The following is a 7,463-nucleotide window of genomic DNA, read 5'->3' as shown; positions in this document are numbered from 1 at the left end:
TACTCAGACTTGCTCATGTGAAAATGGCGAAACGCGTCATGTACAAGGTGAGGGCTCCATTGGCTTTGCAGTAGATCAATGTTTCTCACCCAGGGTTCTTCTAGAGCTTTCTAAAGGTTCCTTGAGCAATGGGCAATTTGTGTCTCCCAGGTCAGTATAAGTGACACCAATGATCTGTAAGGGTGACATTCTTTCCACTTACCAGCAGTATAAGGGGCATTCTTCTCATTGACCACCACACTAATATACAGTTAGTCATGGATATAGTAATTAGAGGGTTTGCCTGAAGACCTGACAGTTATTTCAAGGGTTCCTCCATGTTAAAAGGCCGGGAAAGTAGAGCTTTAGGTTCTGGAATATTAATGTCCGCATTATTGTGGAGCCCCTGAACAAAAGGCCTGGGGTCCCCCCATTCATTATAAATGAAAAGTCTTGTTTTTTTCTTCAAGAAGATGTACCATCAGCATGAAATAGCAATGGTGGCAATATTTGCCCTCCAGTAATAAGACTCCAAGTTGTATATTTTCTTTACTCCTTCTTGCAGCTGATGTGTAGTTCTGGGAGGGGGCTCTTCATAAATTCTTGGAATGGTCACATCTCTCTGTGTATCCCGAGCCTTTCCAAAAAAAAAAAGACAGTTTTTGCTGACGTTGGGACATTAAGAAGTCTATTTTTCCTAAGAGGTGTTCATTTTTGGAACGGCAAGCAGACAGCAAAGTCAAAATGAAGATTTCAGCAGCCCTGATCCTTGTTGTGGTGCTTCTGGCAGTTTTCACCGGTAAGCATCATTCATAATATTGAATATTTCCAATATTAGCAAAGAAGACAGGATTTATTAAAGTCTAATTACTAATTATACATTGCATTACATTCATTCTCTATTATTGTCTATATTCTATTTATTTGGCTTCATAAAGTGTTGCAGAAAAAAGTAATATACAAAGTATAAAATATTAATCCATATTTACCAATCAATCAGAAATGTGCTCATTGTATGCTGAGGGTTATCCAGCCATTGCACTTCACAGGATTAAGCAAAGCAAGATGTGAATTATAGAAAGTCTTACAGAAGATTTAATTGTATAGCATAGCCAGGGAAAAATTCTAGATCTGTTAAAGTGCCAGTGTAATTATTTGAAAGGTGCACTTGTTGAGAAGTATATTGGGTGAATAATACAACAAAACACTATCTTATTAGGATCTAAGTGATATTTTAGTGTCATACGATGCATTTCCTTACATTTGCATGAAGTATATGCTGATAACATAGGCTTCAATAAAGCATTATCATAATATTGATAAATCAGCATTGTATGTGTTAGTGATAATTTATAAATTACAATGGCCATTGCATATCTGCAAATAACAATGGGTTGAATTATAGGAAGAAGAGAATATTCTGCAATTGTATAGACAATAAAGAACACATTTGCATATGTGTGATACAGTGTAACCTGTTTTGTAACATGTTATTTAAAAAAATCCCACAACGTTATACTTGTGGGATTTCCTTAAATATCATAAATAAATACTTCAACAATGTAGCAACCACTCACAATATATATTTATATAATAATAAAAAAATATAATATATATATATATATATATATAGATAGCGGTAAGCTGCTGGAAACTGATCTGTGATTGAAAGCCAAGAATTCATATAGAGCTGCATATGTTGGTGCTATTAAAATAAAATAGTGATATTATTACCTATAAATGATATTGTTGTAATTTATTATCATAACTCCTATATGTGATTTAAGGCTTTTATTTGTAATTGCAAATAATGCTTGGAGTTCATGCTTGAAGATTCATCTTTTCAAACGTGCCTACCCATCTTGGGTTTCTTAAACCCTCACTACCACCATTCCATATCTCCCTCCATTTGTGTGATACTTCCCCCACTTCCTAGATTGTAAGCTCTTTGGGGCAGGGTCCTCTCCTTCTCCTGTGTCATTGTCTGTATCTGTCCGTCATTTTCAGCCCCTATTTAATGTACCGTGCTACATAATATGTTGGCGCTATATAAATCCTGTTTAATAATATTAATAATGAAGATTATTCTTGACTTATAAAAAGTTGGGAAAACACACAAAACTGGGCATTTTGGAACATTGACTTGTGAACATAAGCCTGAAAAACAATATTCTTAATATCTGCTGTATAGATATTTTTGCCTGAATAGTTCCAGGAAAATAAAAAACATTTATGAGACTTCAGCAGACACTTCTTAGGCTCCAGTAGGCATTTTCTGCAGCAACCATGTAGCAAGCTTATAGCAAGCATTGGGAGCCCAAGGAGCTGATTGTAACCCTTCTTCGATTATTGCTAAAAATAATCTTGTATACTCGTGATTTATTCAGTAAGGTAACTCATAAAGAAACCACAAACTTCAATATGGTGTGTCACATAACTTTCAATTAAATGTTAGTTTACTGTAGTGATATAAACCCAGAAATGAGCTTTTTCTTGAAGATCCAGACTTCTTGATTGGTGCACCAGCTCATCCAGTTTGTTAGGAAGGCTGCAAATTCCACTCATATCTTATGGACGCTCATTTCCCAGGAGGATGCTACTTTTCTCAAAGAGGACTTTTGTCCATTCATTTTTTTCTCAGCAGGCCTAAGTCAACATCCCTGTAAAAACAAGGCTTGTCCTGTTAATGCTCTGAATATCAATATATGGGACAGGTCCTGGGGAGATTAAGTGAAGCTTAATAGATGATAGATGGAAACTACAGAAAAATAACATTATGAGCAGTATGCAATGCAATCAATTTTTTATAATGCAAGAGAACCTGTCTTGCAAGAATTGCAAGGATACGTGCACTTTTAGTGTTCAGGGTCCCCCTAACTACCCAACCACCTTTCATATGTCTGCTTATTTTTAGAGTTTACAGAAAGGGGTTTTCAGGTTACCAGGCATTCAGCTATTTTACCAGAAGTGCAATTAGCCCTAAATTATTGCTGCAATAAATCTTCAAGCAGTATTTTAAGCCCTCTCCTACTAGACAACAGAACAATCCTCTCCCCAAAAATGGAGAAGAGGAAAGAGGGAGGTGTTCCATGGCCCTATTTGTACATGATAATACTAGTCCTCCAAAGACATAGGAAAATGAGTTGCTGGCAGGTAAAAATACCTGAGAAACCTGAAATAAATTAAAACTAATGCAGCTACCACATCCAAGGACTGGCACGCTGCAATATATTACTGTATTGTGGTGGATTCAGTTCACTCACTCTGGATTCTTGACCCCAGCATGGGGCAGTCTAAACTCAATTGACTTGCAGGTTGTCAAGTTGATAAAGTGAATGGAGTTCAGGCTACGCATGCAGGAATAAGGTGCAGCATTGATTTGCTTGAATACAGCATTGGCTTCCTAGCTGAAAATAATATTTGCCTTTTAAACCTTGCAGATTTTAAGGTTCTTCATTATTCTAGCTTAGGATATGTGCAGGCACATGGACCAGGAATACTTTCCCATTTGCAGCCTATTACTCTTACACAGGCTACAGTCTTGCTGAAGAAATCCTTATCTTCTCTCCTATATGTTTTTATGTATTTTTTATTTCAGGATGATAATAAGACAAACATAGGATACAGAAACAATCCAAGTAACACAATATTAAAACAACGTATTTATTAGAGTTTACATCAATTAGAAAAAAGAGGCAGTAGTGGCACCAAACCCCCAAAAAAGAAGAAAAAGAAGCAAATCCAGAGTAACCATACACATAACATCTACTCGTCCCATCAAGAACCAAAATCCTCCTTATAATGGGAAATGTGACTGAAAGAAGACTTTTGTCTATTCATACCCCACAGACCAGATGTGAAATAAACATTCTTGTCTTTGACGGACAGATTCACCAGAATCAGTGAAACCATAATAATTTAATAAATGATTTAAAATGACATGTGATAGGAAACAAAACCATGCCGGATTTTGTAGAACATCTTGTCCTCAACAAACCTGAAAGGAAGAATAAAGTTCTGTGCTCGGCCAGTTTCTCCTCCCACTAAAGTTATCTTGAACTAAAGTTTGACTTTTATGAAATCAGGCATGTCATTATTGCAGAAAGGGGCAGGCGATGTCCATGATCAATAATCTCTCCTTCCTTCCTGATGGCTTTAGATCTACCGGAACAGAAGAAGGAAGGAAGATTATTGCACTTTGCGAGGAAATGGGGGCAGGTGAGTAACACGGGTCTAGCAGCTTGAAATGGGTGACCGCCATCTCCCAAAACAGCAGCATGGTGGTCACCCTGTACTTTTATCCAGTTCTCCAAAACCAGTGCCCCCTTCTGGTTTACTGAAAGCAACTCTGACCATTAAACAACTGACACTGAAACTTTGGGGCTGATTACTAAAGGAATAAAGGCTTTTAAAAAAAGCTAGGTAAATTATCACCTTGCAAGTGATATTTCACTTAGTTTAGATCAAGCTCTGCTGACTTCAACCATCCAAATATACAACAAAAAATATTTTTAACTTAAGAAAAAAAATATTTCCTGGCACTGGATGGCACAAGATTCATAAACAAACTATTAAATCTTCTAGTGATTGTCCCTGTGCATGCCTATTCCACATTTGTAAATCTGTAACAGTAAGGAACCCCTTAGACTGCTAAAAATAAGTCAAGGTGTACATGTGTGTCTTCTGTGTCAGCATGTAAATGAACAATGTCCTGTAGATTTTCTAGAGTTCTAGGCTGTGTATTGTAAACCTGTATATACACTGCCCAGGGGGTACATATAGCAAATTTACTACTGCATGTTAAAATATATGAAGCATAGAAGTATTTAGGTTTTTGGCATCTAGAACCCAACACGTGTTAAAACTTAATTTTAGGATGGTGTAAAAGTAAACTAACTTCCTCTCACTGTTTACCTCCTACAATTGACCTGGCCTTAGAGCTAACTCTTAGGCTTAATTTTTTTAGTTTCCTCAGGGGCAGGAAAGCTTTAGCACTTCCTGATAGTACAAAAGTTTGCCCACCCCGAGGGGATGGAAAAATTAGAAAGTGTACCAAAGCTTAGCTTGTTGTTTCAACACCACATTTGAAATTTATTTAAAAAGTTGCTCTGCTCTGTACACCTAAAAATTGTCATAGTCGTATTTAAACAAACTCCAAAAACTAATCCTAAAGTACAGAACCAGCTCTCACTCATTGCTGTTCAAGAAGCTGCTATAGCATTCATCTAGGAAGCTTGAAGAATAAAAGATGAAGGGGTGAAAGAAATTCCATAGTGGCGCTTCTTTTGAATCTGATGTTTATTCAGAAAAGCATACAAGGCTTGGCTAGAGGATCTCCATACATATGGAGGATAGAGGCGAAAGAAGGAGCTCCTAGACAAATAAAAAAAAATAGGTTTTTATTTCTGATATACTTCAGAGTTACCAAATACGTACAGAAAGTAACATTTGTACTAATGCTAGAGATCATAAATACAATCAGTTACTGATTTACAATATTATCACAATAGTCACAATTCACTGTTGTTAATCGGTAACTATTTCTTTTTATACCATTATTGGTATTATACATGCATATGCAATATTGTGATTTCTATCCTTATTACTATTACTATTATTTTGTATTGTTTTGTAAACCAGTAAGAGTCTCTAATAAACCCCTGAAGAAGCCACAAGGCTAAACGCGTTGGGTCAAAGAGACAACCGTCTTAAATTCTGCACAATTTATTTGAGTTGTGTTGTTTATTTGAGAGGTGTGATGTCTAGAAATGGTACATATGTTACTTTTTGTATGTGTTTGGTAACTCTCAGGAGTAAAAAAAACTTTTTTGTATTTGCCAAAAAGCCCCTTCTTTTGCCTCTATCCTCTACATGTTGTAAAGTTTGGGGCTGGCATTTGATATTTAGTTCAAACTTTAATGGAGAATCTGAGTTTTGTAATCCTTTTGTTCTGATCCCATCATATAGTAAACTTTATGAAGGGAAGGACTTAAGGAGGTTTTGCTTTGGGTCATCTGCTGGGGAAGGGAATTGAGGCATGAAAACTACACTAGTGCAGCTGACTTTGAGACCCACAGATCTCATCTATCTCAAAGTGAACAACAATATAATACAAAGAAAATGAGGCAACGTTTGTTTAGTCTTGAGAAAAAGAAAGTACACCCTGATTTCTAAGGTTTTACATATCAGGACAAAATAAAACACCATCCTTAGCAGGTTGTACAATTATTTACATCTAATCCCATATGTAAAACAATACACAGCATATTCCATACCAAAATAAAGGCAAAAAGTCATTAGCCATGTGTAGAAGACTTGTGCACCCCTTGATTCAATAGCTTGCAGCAATACCTAATCATCTTCTCAATGACTTTACCAGTCATCCCATTGTGGAGGAATTTTGACCCACTTTTCTTTACAACATTACCTTGGTTTATTGAGGATTGTGGGCATTTGTCTTTGCTCTCCTAAGGTCCCACCACACTAATTTGATTGGGTTGAGGTCTGGACTATGAAGGTCATGGTCCACTCAATGACTGTACATTGCCCATTCCCTGTGGCTGCGAAACAAGCCCGAATTCTCACCCTCCACCACCATGCTTGGCAGTTGGTATGAGGTGTTTGTGCTGATTGGTTTTCATTGAATACAGCAATTTGCTTTACAGTCAAACATCTCCCCTCTGGTCTTGTCTATCCAAATGACATTTTTTCGGACACCTTGTGGTTTGTTTGGATGCAACTTTGCAAACTTAAGCCATGCTTCAATGTTCTTTTTCGAGACAAGGCTTTCACCTAGCACCCCTTCCAAACAAGCCATACGTGTTCAGTCTTTTTCTAATTGTACTGTCATACATTTTAACATTCAACAACTGAGGCCTGTAGAGTCTGATGGAGCTCTTTAGGTTATTTTTTTCCCCGAGCATTGCATATTGCCTGGCCTTGGGGTGAATTTGCTGAGATGTCCGTTGAAGATTGGCTATTGTCTTGAATGTTTTCCACTTGTGAATATTTTTTGTCATATAATATAGTAATCTTTCCCAAGGAAATATTCTTTCCATAGACTGATGGACTTCTGTCGGTTTGGAAATGAGCTTTTTACTCTTCCCTGATGGATGGGCAGCAACAATGGCTTCTCAATGATAAAATCATTGCTGATGTCTGATGTAATTGTGTTAACCATAGATCAGTGGTTGCCAACCAGTGGCCCACGAGAAAATTTTGGTGGTCCACAGAAAAGTTTGGACATTATTTGCTAGTTTTATGTTTTATTAATTAAAAAGTAAAAATATTATTCCAATAAATTCCTATATTCTGAATGACATTTTCGCCTTTATATTGCACTAAATTTATGAGTTAAGTTGTATGAGGCAACCGTTACCGAGCCGTACGCTTCAGTATTGTTTCCACCATTACAACAGTCACCCCGCTCCACCAATACTGATTCTCATCCGATTGTTTTATTTTATTTGTTTATTTCTCAGATG

The sequence above is a fragment of the Pyxicephalus adspersus genome, chromosome 3 (assembly GCF_032062135.1).
Source record: "Pyxicephalus adspersus chromosome 3, UCB_Pads_2.0, whole genome shotgun sequence".
In the NCBI taxonomy this organism is placed as follows: Eukaryota; Metazoa; Chordata; class Amphibia; order Anura; family Pyxicephalidae; genus Pyxicephalus; species Pyxicephalus adspersus.
The sequence above is the reverse complement of the archived record's forward strand: the minus strand, read 5'-3'. Positions refer to the sequence as shown.